Below are 15,519 nucleotides of genomic sequence, written 5' to 3'. Positions count from 1 at the left end.
TGTAATATCCAAGGCAAAAAATCTGTGCATCTTGCCCACATGTCAGCATCATCATATTTTAGTCCATGACCTCACAGGACACTCAATTTTTTGTAGTAAAAATATTAGATTTGGGCCTGCCCGGCACATAGCCAACCGAATGGGGCAGTGCAAAAAAACAAGGTCTTCTTAAGTCTTGCAGGCATCACACGTTTCCCTGGTGGTTTTGAAATCTTGACATTCAGTTACCTAAGTCAAAAATGTGTTGCAATGTATTTGGTGGAGTTTTTTTAATAGACCGGCAAGCTTTAAGGACCAAAGTTGTTTCATATAACACTATCAAAGCCACTTAAGACTGTGCTTTGGGATTCACATATCCTAATGTTTAGTCTTAAGTTCAAGGGCAAATTTTGACCTCCAGTAAATAAGCACAATCAGGATTCGCCCCCCTTCACAACAGCAACCCTGAACCAGGGTTCACAACAGCAACCCTGAACAGCAACCTCACCAGGACTCTGCCCCTACAGACATACAGTATTAGCAGCATTAGGGCTGTTAGAAAGACAGAGTGTGAGTCCAGCTGGCTTCCTGCTCACTTCACCTTGTTGTGAAAGTCATCATACTCAGAACTGTAAGTACACACTGGTGGCATTTTTGCTGAAACAATTTAGCTGGGGCAAACTGAAGCCATGCTGAGATTCTTTCCACTAATTTCCAAGTACAGCTACTGAATCCTGACTCTGATCAAAGCTGTCTGTGCTCATTACATTTGTAGTGCATGTATGCACTTACTGTACACTCACCTGCCTAATTAGTTGCCCATATGATAGTATCATGACTTGTTCTTCTTATTTCTCCATTTGTCCCCTAGTTTTGATGATCTTGTCCATTGCCTCCTGTTCCAAAATACTTTTTAAACCCATAGGGTGGAGACAGCTTTCTCCTGCTGCTGACACAGCACTTGGAACAACCTGGGTCCTGGTCTGTCACTAGGGCAAATCAGCACTTTCACAACAGGGGGTAATAACAGAAAGAAAATGCAACTGAACCCAGACCTCCTGGTGATTCCAGGATTTTGACTACTGAAGCTTTGAGATAAGACTCTCTGGTTTGTGAGCTGAGGGAAAAGCATGAAACACCTGCAGCTTTTAAATAGATTCATATTATTTGTATAATAAGCTAGGGACTTATTAGTACCCAGACACTTTAAAAACCTTTGGGTTTGGTGAGTGACCCAGAAAATGCTGTTTTGGTATCAGATTTTCTGGAAGCTCCTTCCTAAGTAAAAACACCATGTTTCAAAACCTTAGTGTCTTGCGATAGCCTGTTTGTTGTGGTTGCAAAGGATTGAGTTTCATCTTGTTCGGTACACAGTAGCTGCTCTTGGAGTTATGGTATCTTTTTTAAGTTGCCTATAATTAAAGTTGTTTTATAATAATGTATGTGTTCCCTGTTAGGATGGAAGTGATGTTTACAGGTTTAGTTTCTTTCACACAAATTTCCGCTTGGGTGCATATCCTGCCTAGAGCTAACAAAAGAAAATCTCTGAGGATAAACGAACTGGTAAGAGTAAACGGTAATTAATTAAACAGCCTCATGGGAAGGCAGGGGGATTATGCACTGTTGCTTCTTTTTTCCAATAGCTTTTACCTTTCATTTCTTTCCACTTGTACTGTTTTTTTAAAAAATTCTTTTTATAACTCCTCTTAAAGCTGTGTTCCTTGCCTAGAAAAAAAGGAGAAAAGTTGATGATATATTCAAAATACTTTTTTAATGACATAAGTATCTGAGCATGTGTGAGGCTTTCTGCTGTGGTCCCAGAAACGTAACCACCCAGAAAGAGGGGAGAAACAGTGGTTTTCATCCACCATCATGTCTCATGGATTTGGGACACCTCCAGATTATGACATGAACAGGGAATAAGCCACCCCATCCAAACACTTCAGATCTTGTTTGCAGATTATCTATAAACACAGCATCATCAGAGAGCTCCCAAAGCTGAGAACATCATGAACACAGCCCTACCCATCTCTGGCATGCCCTCTGTCAGGGCTTGAAAGTGGATCGATACAAAACAGACTGTGATGGCTTGATTTGTTGCTGTGCCACATCTTCATTAAACTCCTGACAGCCCATGACTGTCAGTGAAACTGCTGTGTCTGCCCTCTCTCTGCCAGATCTGAGCTCCTTTGCCTGCCCATCGGGTGCCTTCCAAAAGCATCACGTGGCCAGCTCCAGGGACTTCACTCCCGTAAACATACAGTAGGCTGTTAGATGACCCTACGGGAGAGAAAAAAAACTAAAACACATTTGTACTAGTTAGTCCTATAGTTTCTATTGTAATTTCCAGTGTGGGCACACCCTCAAAGCAAGTGCTGTCATTTGAGGTAGAAATTACAGAAGGGCAGAAACAAGCCACCTAAATAGTCTAATATGCATAATAGTCTAATATTAGACTAATATTAGACTAATAGTCTAATTATGTGGAGAAGATTAAGATGTCCTTATTTATGAAGAGGTGCAAAGTAACTCCATGAAAAATGAATTGTTCTATATATCCACAGTGATATTCTAACTCTGAACATTAAGGTCTCCAGTGTCATTATCCAAGCACTAGACTGGACAAAGACCTAGAGGAACCTTGGCAACAGGAGACATGCCAGCATGGGAAAGGACCTGACAATATGCAAGGTAATTTCTGTCTGGTATCTGTGATTCACTACAGAAAGTGGTAGATATCAGTAAACATAAACACTGTCTGTTTCTTAACATATGGCAATGTTATTTCAAGAATATTGTTTTGAAACTTCTACAGACTTGATTCTGCTTCACAGAAACTTTCACCCATGTCCTTCAAATCTGAGAGAAAGAACCCCCCAATTACCATATGGGCTCCAAAGCTAGAACCTAGTAGAACTACACACTGTCTTTCAAACTCTTGAGGCTATTTATTATTGAGACATCATGTGTTATCTTGGCATGCAAATCAGCATATCACCTAGACATACTGGAGGAAGTTTGCAGACTGAAATATCTTTCCATGTGTCAGGTTCCCATGTGCCTCGAAATGGACAGAGCAACCACTTAAAGTGAGCTTTCTTCTTGAAAAACAGGATTCTAGGATGTTCAGACTAGTGAGCTGTCGGACCAAACACAACATTGCTTAACACAAACTATGTACAGTGTCCTCTAATTGACACATATCTTTGTCATAAGGAGCACCCCAGTAAAGATGATGAACTATTGTAATCAATTAGTTTTCAAGTCTCTGTGCAGATAACCAGTCTCTCTGTGGGCAAAACTCTGGCTTTCCCAGCTCTTCTTTTCACTACCCCACACTGTGAGATGACCACAGAGCACTGAGTTTAATATTTCTTCTTGTATTTCTGAACTCCTGTTTCCAAGGAAGCAACTGTGGAAAAACTCAGTTTGGAAAAAAATATACATTAAATCCTTCCACCTTTTACTCCATAAATTCTTCTGTGCCTTCAAATAAAATTATACTCTGCACTTCTACAGCATCTTCTGCTTGAGGATCTCACAGTGATTATTAATTAATGGTAAGGAATTATGCTTTTAGTGGCACAGTACTACAGATAAGAGAACTGGGCTGTGGTGGGACTAAACAATTTCCACTACCTCCTTGATAGCAGGGATCTGGGCTGACAGAGAGTGCAAAACCTTGAGTCTCAGCCTAATGTCTCCACTACAGGATACCCTTTACATTTGTTTGAGAGTGTCTGCTTTAATAAGTGAGAGTCTGGGCTAAAGCCCAATATAATAATTTCACTGATTTCAATGGGTCTTGGGTTTAACTCTAAAGTTGTTGGGTTTTTTCAGCATGGCTTATACCTGCCATCTATGCTTGATTTTTTCAAAAACATGTACCAGTAAGCCTTATGTTTAGTTATTTTGTTCATGGACAACATGGTTTGAGGCGTTTTTTTCTCCTTAATAATGGAATTTCTCTATCACATTTGTGATATAAGGCATTTTCTCTCCTGTGAGTGTAACTCTTTTTTATTCTTTATTTAAAGAAATACTCTTCAGGAATTGCTCACAGATGAAAGTCCTCATCAGTGCAAGAAGCTGTATCTCACTGAGCAAATTATAGTGAAACCCCCAAAATGTTCAGAACTTTTATAAGTGAAAACAGTGTTGCATAAAACGCAGAAATTCAGGACAACAACCCAAAAAGATTCACCAGTCACCACAGGACATATACATATATGTTTACACATACAAAACCAAGAAGCAATCAGGGAAGTTAGTAATTTGATCTTCACATTTGACTGTACTTGTACATAACAAGCCAAAGGAACATGCAAGTGCTGCATTTTTGAGTTAAACCTTAATACAAGGTCTGCACCGTGTATGTATGTCCTTAGGAAGCTGCACTATCACAGAACCCACAGTGGCACTTACTGTTCAACACTGTAGACTTGGGAAGGAAGTCATATAACCATTGGGTACAAAAATTCATTAAGGTCTCCAAAGAAACAAGGAGGGCTACCCACTTGACTCATCCCACTTCATCCTCCTGCGGTGCCACGTTCCCCTCACACAGAACAAAACCAAAGCAAAAGGAATTTAAAATCTCTCTTTCTGAATTCCAGTGAGGGAGCCTATGCTAGCTGGGAGCAAAGCTCACCCATTCCCAAGCATGGCCTGGTACGGCTCAGTAGAGGGTTCTGGCACAAAGGATGATTTACAGCCTCTATCTAGCCAATTACCAGCACATACTTCCACTTTCTTCTGGTTTTCTGAGGTTTTCTGACCTCACCATGTCACAGAATGCAGGACTTGTGGTCTATCAGCTATCTGAGAGAAGGACCTTGATGATGTGGCATGAGCCACACAGCTCTTTGCATGGAGAAACAAACCCCACGATCTGAAGGAGCAACTCCAAAAGATACCTATGCTGAGATTTGTGTTGTCCACTTCAAAATCAATGGTGTTCCCCCATCCCTGACAGTTTTCAATTTCAAAAACTATCACAGTGATTAAAAATTATTCACAGAGCTTTCATTTATATAACAAATGAGGATGTGGTTCCAAAAGGGTCGTGCACTGACCTAGCCCTACTCCCACTGCAATCTATGGCAGAGCTCCAATTGACGCCAGCAGGCGTAGAATTAGGATGGTGGGAAATTATTTTGAAAATCAGATGGAAAAAATCTCTGAACCACATCTGCTTTCCCTTTTCCCTCTCTCTTCACACATCCACACCCTTCTCTTGGTCTCACTAGCTGTGGTGAAACGATGCACTAATTGGTTCTGCATGGACAAGACCACATTGAGGGAGATGTGTTGCCATAATCTAAACTAATTAAAATAATTCTCAGATCTGAGTGAGCATTTAAATAAAAAAATAAGGAGCCCTTGACAATTGATGCTTGCTGTGAAAATGACAGAGAGCAATGAGTAATTTCAATCCAAACTGAGTTGCTAGCTCATTTGCCTTTCCATCTGCATATCTTTTAAATCCTAATTATATGTAATCAGCGGTATAAGCAACATGATTCTTCTTGTAGTTGACAAATTCATGGGTTCATTTTGCATACTTTCAGATCTGTACACACCAATGAATATATACACTCTTTCTACCTGAGAGAGTTTTACATCAGGTAATTACAACTCAGCTCAATTAAAAATGCTCTTGAAGCAAGTACAGCATCTTTTAGATCCACAAAGCTAATTTAAGAAGCCAGTGGGCATGATTAGATCAGCCCAACAATGAAGGCTGGCTGGGAATTAAAAGGAAGGCCACAGATGCGTGACTTTATTTTTGGCTGGACTTTCCCAGCAGGGTGTTTCTACATTACATCAAATCTAATAATCCATCTGGATGCAGAATAAGGCAGATCAGCCCTTTTTCAAAGTGACCAAAAAGGCCATATTATGAGTGCATCATCCACGTGTAGCCATCAAAACCAAGGCCTGATTTTTACTCTTTCTGAGTATCCACCCTTCTAATCCACTGCATTGTTTGGGAGGAGCCCAATGCAACCAAGAGGAGATTACTTTGAAGGATTATCTACAGTGGCAGGGATGGAGACCAAGGCAGACCATACGTGTACCACACTGGTGGATCCAATAAACTGCCATGGTGCTTCTCATCTTTCTCATGTCTCTCAGGCAGCAGCAGCTTCTCCTGCAGGGCAGGCAAGCCAGGACCAGAGTTGGCCCTGGCATGGGCCAAGCCCTCACCCATGGGGACTGACCCCCATGGGATGAACATGGGAACAGAGCTGGGGCTGGTCACAGGGCCCATAGGCAGTCCCAGGCACAGTGAGAGGATGGGCCAAGTCCAGGGTCCAGCCAGGGAGCCCAGATTAGAGCAGCAGGAGATGGGGCCAGAGGTAGGTCCTTTCTTTTGCTGCTGACAAGCAGCCCAGAGGATGCCTACCCACAGGTCACAGCAGCATTTTGATCAGATTCAGAAAAAAACCCACTTGGTCATCATTAACAGGTCAATGCTGCACATCCATGAAACGAAGTTTAATTTTTTAGATGACCTTTTGAATGTGCAAGTTAAGAGATAAACCTTGACCAACTCTCAGGGCATTTTCCTTTTCTTTCCAGGCTATTTTTCACAGGCACAGGTGAAGGTTAATAACTACTACCAGCTTCAATGTTATTTCAGTGCTCTTGGCAAAGCAATATTAGTCATAGGAATCATAATTAACCCTCTGCATTTATGACATGATGTATCTGGGATGAAGACATGAACTGGTCTCCATGACATCCCTTGCTTGTCAAGTGTTGTGATCCTGATTCTACAGGGGAAGAAACTAAGCATATTTACCCCAGTAAATATGGCTTCAGACAGTGAACAGTGAACCTGACCCCACCTTGTTAATCATATATGGGTCTTGTCCACATGAGAGTAATGGTACGGTGGAAGAACGCAGGAAGGGTGTATGTAGGGAAGCTGATTATTGTCCCATTTTTGCAGTATGGAACTTTTCAGAAGGCAGCCTCAGCTTTTCACCTATAAAAGGGAATATGATCACCATGTTTGACTACTCTGTGAATCACATAAAGAACAAAGTATAAGGTTTGTGAGCTCAGTTCCGTCCTCATACTCTAGACAAATCTTGCTGATTCTTCTCCGCTATGCTGGGATGTCATCCGAGTTTTAAAATTTTTTAAATAAAGCTAAAGAGTTCATAAGTGATGAAGTTACATCCTGGGACAATGTGCAAAATATGTACCTGTCATAAACTAATATGTAATAAAATATTTCACATATGTCTGAATATACTATGAATAGAATATATGACCATGCTGAAAACAAATGTAGCTGATATTTAGTGCATAGCTGAACTCAAATTTCCTTTCAGATGAAACTTCTGGTGTTTATGAAGCTTGAAAAAGAAAAAGTTAAGCAGTGGGTGTTATGAATATCTGGTTCTCATTTCTATATGTCAGCTTTTCCACATTAATCAATTGTCCAGACTTGTTTCCACAGCACTTCCTTGGAGGATTCTTCCAATTCTGGGCTTGTCTCCACTTCTGATTAGTGCATATATGACTGAAATAACCGACTTCTTTTTAAGTATCTTAGTTCAGACTGAGGAGAATAACTGTAGGCATATGAGTTTGAAAAAGATTGGCCTAAAGGCTGAAGCATTTCTGGGTTTGTTTAAGGAAATCAGTATGTTCACTATGCAGAAACAGCTACAGAAAACCTGTCTAATCACTTCAGGAGTGCTGAACCAGAGTTTTTCCCAGACTGAGCCAAAGAAGGTAACAAAAAGATTCCTGGACCCTTCTCACTCTGTCAGAAATTATCTAGTTAATTCACTTACCCAAATAGATAATTGCATTGAACTCTCCCTTGTGCATGGACCATGCACTGGGGCTGGTACTTACACCACCCAGCGCAGCAGAGTCCCGAGCTTGCCCCATGGACCTGGCAGGCACACCACAGTGGTCACTGAAGCTGTGGAGGAGAGCCAGAGACAGGTTTATCTGCCACCCCACCCCCCATTCCCCTCTTCCCTGCCATAGCCTCGGCATTGTCCGAACTCCCAGTGAAACACCTGGGTAGTGGCTATAGCCCCATGGGAAGGTGAGACATAGGATTAATGGTTCCAGACAGCGACTCAAGTCCTACCATTTCCTCCTTGATTTGTTATCCACTATAAGTTCCTCTGAAAGAGAAAGAGAGAAGCTGAGCTGAAGTATCTGGTCCTAGACTCATCTATCTGAGCGTATTTCTACTGCTCAGTGATGCCTAGATCTGAATGTCAAGAAGGTGAAAGCACCAAGGCATTTACTCCCCCGTGAAAGCTTGGAGCTGTGGGATTAAGCAAAGAATAAACTTGACCCAGTCAGAACAGTCTCCATTAAAGATGTTGGTAGATAATAGTGAAAATGTTTAATATTGCCACCAATATGACATCTGCCAAAACCATGTTTGTACAGTGGGCTGTGAAATCAAAGTTTATAGCACCAGGTCAAATCAATAGCCATGAGACTGTAGCATACTGAATGCTGCACTGTCAAGCAGGAAACACTACCAGCATGGTAGTCCCCGAACTGAAAGTGTTTGATGGGGAATGGCTCTTCCCTACAAGTGAAGAGCATCTGGTGGGTCAGAAGGAGACCAGTGTCATCTGCTTTGGTTGGGGTCAGCCATGGGCTGAGCTAAGAGCCCAGACTCTGAAACAACGCAGTGGGTTCTCCTTTTACTAATAATTTACATTCGCTAGTCCATATCCTTGATTACATCATGTTTGGACCTGGTTCTGAATATTTATTGTGTCTGTGAGTCAATTTTAATTCTAGTATTAATGACAACAGGTAAGGTCTTTCTGTAACTATCATGAAGATGCTGTATTCTCGTGACTGGGGAGAATGACCCTGAAACATGTCTCTGATAAACGATGAAAACCCTTTATGGTAGATGATAGGTAATATTTTGGGAACACGCTGGGCGCTGAGAGGAAATAGCTTGCTATCTGCCAGTGTGGTAAGCAAGGAGAAAAGTTATGCACACATTTTACTCCCGTTCCACAAGCAGCTCAAATTTCCAATATGAAGCCAAGCATCATTTTTAGCTAGAGGGCACAGCAGAGTCTGGTTCTCCATGCCGCTTCTGCAGTGTAGCCAGGCTTACGCAACCCTTACAGTTAGTACTGACAATGAACTGTTATATATCTGCCTATACGTAGCACTAATGTGATCATTTAGGTCATGCCTGGAGGAACCAGTCATAATCACAGGCTCCCTTTACTCTGTACAGGTGTGCACTACATATTAGCCCTTTTCACACAGATCTTCCTTCCTAAGAAATACATCTGTGGGACTTTATTACCTTCTCAAGCAAATGTGCTTAACATTGTCACTGTGTTTACTTACCTCAGGAGTCTCCATGCAATCAAATAATGCTGCACAAATGAGGGTCATGTCTGTGAATGGTTGACATCCCCTTTAATCTTACTTCAGGGATGATGGAGAATTTGGATGGTGCCTGGAATTTGTGTAGTTACACAGTAAAGTGAAAAATTTCACCCTATAGGAATTACCTAGTATTATTTATGCAGTTTATTCAGTGAATCAATTTATCCTAAATATGTATGCAGCATACGTCATCTAATGCAGATAGGTAAGAGCTTTAAAAGTGTTTTCAGGTATCTTGAAGGCCAATTTTGTTTTGCACATTTGCAATTTACTATGGCAGTTAGGTAGTGAGCCAGGAAAGTCCTCATTTTTGTACTTGACTTGTTTGTATTACTGGAGTTTATTTTGTCTCTTGTGCTTTTGCTCTTCCCCACAAGAGTATCTACTTTGATTAGTGTGATGGCACTTCCTTGTCTATTTTTCACTGTGTGCTCACTATATTACCTCTTTGTTCTTCTTCTCTATCTGTGGCTCACTATCACTGTGAAAAAAAATACAGTACTTGCATGATATCAGTCCGAGCTACAGTTTTCTTTCATGAACAGTGAGTCCCCCACATCTGGGTGCAGGTGCTCCCAATGCTTCTTCAAGGACATCTTGACACTGAAGTTCTGTTTCTCAGTTTTGTGTTTCTTTCATGACCATTCTCACCACCACCACCCTTCCGATATCAACAGACCAAATGGGGCAACAGTTGACTTTTCCTAAGGAGTAATTTATTCTGGTTAGAAAAATAATAGCTATGAGCAGAAAAGCTTTCCCACCCCCAGTAGCTGCTGTTTCCCTTCACTTAGGCAGTGGTTAGTTCATTTTTAGTTTCTTTCAAAAGTGATCTTCACTACAACAAGCTTTTTTTCTTTTCAGTTCCATCCTGGTCTAAATCTTTGTGGTTCAACCAGGAATCCATAAATCTTTATTACCTCAGGCACTTCTCTTTCTGCTTTCATCAAGTGTTTATTTGTATGATAATACTTCAATACCTTAAATCACTGCTAAGTCATTTATCATATTAAATGGCATTTCTTTAATGTTATGTCCCTGTTCTCCCACCTTATCTCCAGTTTGTTTGTTCAGATTATAAACTCTCAGATATTTCAGCCAGAATTTCTAAGAGGGATTAGTTATTTTTGTGCTTTTTAATCAAAAAATAGCTCAGCATACAGGTTTACAATGGTCTATAGGACGGCCTTACCATTACGCCACATCAGGCTGTGTGAAAAGCAATTTAAAACACAGAAGTGCTGCAGTAAGGCTGCAGCTTCTCCCCATCTTTTCCTACAGAGGAAGGCAGAGTGAACAAAAAAGTCTTATGAATGATCTGTATCATACTCTCACTTCCATGGGCATCATCCACAAGAGCATCTTGGCTTTTCAGGTGTTATCAGTAACTGCCAGGGATAGGTGCAAAGCGATAAGAGATCCTTCCTAAAACTAACCAACATTACTAACATTGTGTCTCTTGCTTCTCCATTTGAAATATTCGATGAAGAACTTCCTTGCCTGGGACCACTAACAGCAGTGCTTCCCTGAACACAAGGGAATGAATGGCACAGAGAGAAGATCATTAAGAAACATGGGAAGTTTGTCATCATTTGAAAAAAAACACAGCAACAACTTACCCACAACAGGAACTAACAAAATGCTTTTTTTTCCCTTCCCCTTCCTCCGCATTTGCAACCACTACATTTAACAGCTCCCTCCCTGCCCACGAGTCAAAGCATGTCACAGACAAATATGCCTCTATCATATCACCTTCCCTATCCACTAAAGCTTCTCACAGTTGGTCGTTAGTGGGTGGCCTTTCCCAGACCCTGAGCCTTTCCCAGACCCTGAGAGGCACTTTGGCAGGGCTGTGCTCAGTTTCTGGAGATGACCCCTGGTCCTAGTCTTCAACCCCACCACTTAATTCAGCTATGGATCCTTCATCTTAAGGAGTGGCGTTAGTAGGAAGAGGTTGGCAAGAGCTGATTCACCACTGCTGATATCCTCTGTCTCAGGCTCCACCTGTCCTCAAAGGTCTTGTCCATACCAGCACTGAAAGATATGACTGAGGTGACATCTGTCCAGACACTTGTCTTGCCCTGGCTGCAATCATCCTGACTGCGATGGCAAAGTTCATCTGTGGTCCTTGTCCGCTTTCATAGCCAAACGTACGGGCCTGGCAAGTCACCACTGGAAAGGGCCAGAGTGAGAACTGAGATGGGTAAGGAGGGGGTACAGTCTGTCATGACAGCAGAGCTGTTATACCTCTCCCACAAACACGGGCCTTGACGGAGGGAGGGAAGAGAGGCTAGAGGGATACAGACATCCTCCAGGAAAGCGCTCGACCTCAGCAGTGGCACCTTCTTGCTCTTACCCAAGACCCTTTTTCCACCACTGGGGTTTGTTGGCCGGTTGGTTTGGCACTGAGGAGCAATTCCAGTTGGCTCCATGTGCATTGTGACAGAAACTCAGGAGACCATCTGTAAATGCATCCCCTTGGTCCTTACCTATATTTCTGCTCATTTCCCAGGTGAGACAGAGAGATGTCTTCCTTCAGGACCTGCAGGCTATTTGCATGGTTTTTCTTCACTTTAGCATGAGAGTTTGTTTGCCATATAATAAAGATGGAGCTGATTAAAGCACGTCTGGACTTGGACTAGTTCGTCATTGCAACCCCTTGGAACTGGCAGCATGAGACAATCTTACACACACCAGGTGGATCTTTTCTTATTGGCCTAATTATACCTACCTTGCTATCCACTGCATTGAAATAAATCATAAATGTCTTTATGGGAATACATATTGCATAATTGCATAGGCACTGCTCCTCACAGGCCAGATTTTCCCTGGTGAACAGCACTGGCAACTCCTGCTGCTAGGAGACAAAGCAGAACATGACAGCCCTGCCCTGCTGCAGTGAGGGATATTGAGCACCAGCCACACTGCTGTCGCTTGCATGCTGCATGAGGAGAGGCCATTTGGATGGCTGCATCCCACCCTTTCCTGCAGGAAGGATTTTATCCTGAAAATTCCATAGACTCTGAAGTTTTTAGAGCCCCAATTTCAGCCCTGTGGCATATCAGTCATAGAATCATAGAATACCAGGTTGGAAGGGACCTCAAGGATCCTCCAGTCCTGAAAGAGAGCTGATTGACAACCCTTTAAGACACTTAAAGAAGGCACCTAAAGAAACTTCAACTACTGACTGTTAGTAGTTGTCAACATGGTTAACCTGCAACCAGTAAATATTCCCACTTGGGGGCCAGGAAGAGCCCACACATCTGCATATGGCTTCTATGTCTCCCTAGGGGCCTTGAGAAGAATGTAAACACCATCTTTTCTGCATGTAAAAAAGTAGCACTGGCCTTAGATGCCTAGAGGGAATGGGATGTACAGCCACGGTGGGGCTGAGGCTTCTCCCAGCTGATCCTTCCTGAAGGGTATACAAAGGAAATGTAATCACCACCATAGAGCACAAACCAAGTTTCCTGTGCACAGGACCAGTAACCATCAGCTCTGGGTCATAAGTGATATTTGTCCCTGCCTCTGTCTCACTGAAGGAAGACGGGAGGGGGATTGAAATGACCTCTAGAGGGAAGGAGCTTGACCCTGCTGGCTGTAAAGAAGGATGGGAGAGCCACCACCCTCCTTCTTCTCATGTAGCATAGTCTTGTTATGCAGAGAAATGCTGATGGGGACGACAGTCTCTTGAGACTCAAACCCGTTCACTGAGCATCCCCAAAAGAGCCTAAACAGCTCAATGGCTCTTCTGTGGGCTAAGGTCCTGAAGACAGTGCTTCTCCTCATCCTTCCTGAGCAGCTAGACCATATAGCCACAAGGTTTAGAAACTGGATCTACTTTATTAAGAGGGTAGAGGAAGCTAACCAACATATAGAAGTTGTCAAAGGCTTGTGTTTCAGGATCCAGAGAAACTGTAGTTGAAAGCCAGCCTTGGGGGACACAAGGGAAATGGACTCATTACATGAAAATTGCAGCATTTCAGGAGACTGAGGGTTACAAATGCCAACACTTTGTCACTAAAAATTTGGATTCTCCACAGTGATTTCAAGGTGAAAATATCTGGGGCTTATTACCTATTTCCTGAACATCCAATACCTCTTTATAAACACTGTGATTCAATACTGTTCCCACATGTGAATATCCAGCAAAGCCTGGGATGCAAAGAACTCTGTCAACCTGCATAAGCCCAAACATTTATGTGCAGAGTCTCTAAAAATCCCAACCCCAGTGGTTTCCAGAAACAGGGAAATTAATGCAACCATTGAAACAAAAGAAGGTGCAAATGTCCTTCCAAAAATCTTATAATAGTTAAACTTGTTCTCTAGTGATTTATCTGGCTGGCTTATAAAAAGAAAAATTAATGCGACTTCTTTTACAAAAAATATTTTGAACAATTTTAAAAATCTATCTTTTCTACCCTCGTCCTCTCTGACATAAATATTACATTCACAAATCTAGCCTATGATAAAATCCTCCCCTAATTTATAGAAGACACCATTGCTTATGGAGTTTTTCCAGCTATCCATCTAAGCCACATACTGTGAGCATTTCACACCACTTCTTGTGGATTGCTCCATTCTTACATGAGTTTTAAAGTGTTGTGACTCTGGTGGTTTTTCATGAGCCTTCCACAGGTTTTCATTTGGGAAAAAAAAAAAAAAAAAGGCATTTAATGCTGCTTACATATAGGCAATTTGCCAGCCTCTAAAGATAGGCATTTCCCATAACATCCTGCCCTATTTAACCAGCCTCTTTATCACCTTGATATTGAAAGCGAACAGAGGAATGTATGATGGGAATCATTCTTAACAAGTTGCCCTTACCAGTAAGGAGTTTGACGCAAACCCACAATTCCTCAGTGCTTGCACTACTGACAAGCCTGGAATCTGAACCATGAGACCAATAAATACTATAAGATGATTGCCAGGTCCAAAGACCGTGGGCAGGACAGACTTTGGGAATGAGATCTATTACAAGCAATGTATATATTCTGCACTCCAGTTTCCTCAGAAGACAGGCTACTTCCTAGCTTGCCTTGCTTATTTCAACTTTCTGTCATTTAAACATCCTTTTTAAAACGATACAGTTCTTACTGTTAAATTATTAATAAATAATATGACTTCTCCTGCCCTTTAAGAAATCTTTTCCCTATATATAACTTGCTTAAAAGAGTATTGACTTATTATGGGAAAAAATGTACTGAGAATTCATAGACAATTTGAGTCTGATCATTGCCTATAAATCTCTTTTGACATGGCTGTTTCCTATGTAATACTCTCCCATTAGTTCAGCCAAGGCTCCAAGTAGCCTGGCTGATCAGGCTACTTCAGTTTTTACATCTGATTTTTTTCTTTCTCAACTTCTTTGTGCAATACATCTCAACTTTATACTATCAGTGTCTAGTCCCTAATCAGTATGCTGAATAATTTTGCTGTAGGCCTAGTGTCCCTTTACACATTTGCAGACTCATCACCATTCCTCTATGAACCTCACAGCTCACCTGAACTGCAGTCTTTTGGTAACTAGAAGCTTCCGATCTTTCAAAGATCTTTTCTTCAGACAGCATATCTCCACCCTCTCAAAACATCCTGAATGATGCTGCCTTATATTTCCCTCTGAAAGACAGACAAAACATTTGTCACATTATTCCCCCAGCTGGTTATTGAGATTAAAGTGATGGAAAGAAATCTTGGAAAGCTCTACACTTAGATTTTCCTCGAGGGTTACCTGTTCAGGCTTTAATGGAGTTATATCAGAAATTAACTGGCAGGTATACATATGACAGTTGTATACCACCAGCCTGGTGTGAGGTTAGCCTGCACAAGAGTGGAGCTGATGCAGCCCATCCTCTATATCACATCTGATAAAAATAAGAAGAGGAAAAAAAGACATATCATGCATTAAAGACCATGTTGTCAGGAAAGTGTTACACATGACCCAAAGTACCAGCCCACATAGACAGGTTATGTCAAAAAAAAAAAATCTCTGTAGTACCTTTACTGATTGTAATTAATCCTGAATGACCTTTTTCACACTGGCCAAACCTTCGGCCTACACTATACACAGCAGAGGTGGCACACAGGCCTGTTTAAAATGCTGCTAGGCCAGGGCTAGGTGCTGGGGCC

The 15,519-nt window shown here is 41.8% G+C and overlaps 1 long non-coding RNA gene across 1 annotated transcript; it reads right to left on the bottom strand.

Annotated features, from left to right (window-relative positions):
- Window positions 1-1,640: 1,640 nt before the first annotated feature.
- LOC113478328 lies at window positions 1,641-15,008 on the bottom strand. Its single transcript, XR_003398038.1, has 3 exons — window positions 14,895-15,008; window positions 8,102-8,138; window positions 1,641-2,259 (listed from the first exon to the last, which is right to left on the bottom strand). It is a non-coding gene; the product is annotated as an uncharacterized LOC113478328 (long non-coding RNA).
- Window positions 15,009-15,519: the final 511 nt, after the last annotated feature.

Source organism: Athene cunicularia (genome assembly GCF_003259725.1).
Source record: "Athene cunicularia isolate RWA chromosome 3 unlocalized genomic scaffold, athCun1 chr3_part1, whole genome shotgun sequence".
Classification (NCBI taxonomy): domain Eukaryota; kingdom Metazoa; phylum Chordata; class Aves; order Strigiformes; family Strigidae; genus Athene; species Athene cunicularia.
The sequence above is the reverse complement of the archived record's forward strand: the minus strand, read 5'-3'. Positions and strand labels throughout refer to the sequence as shown.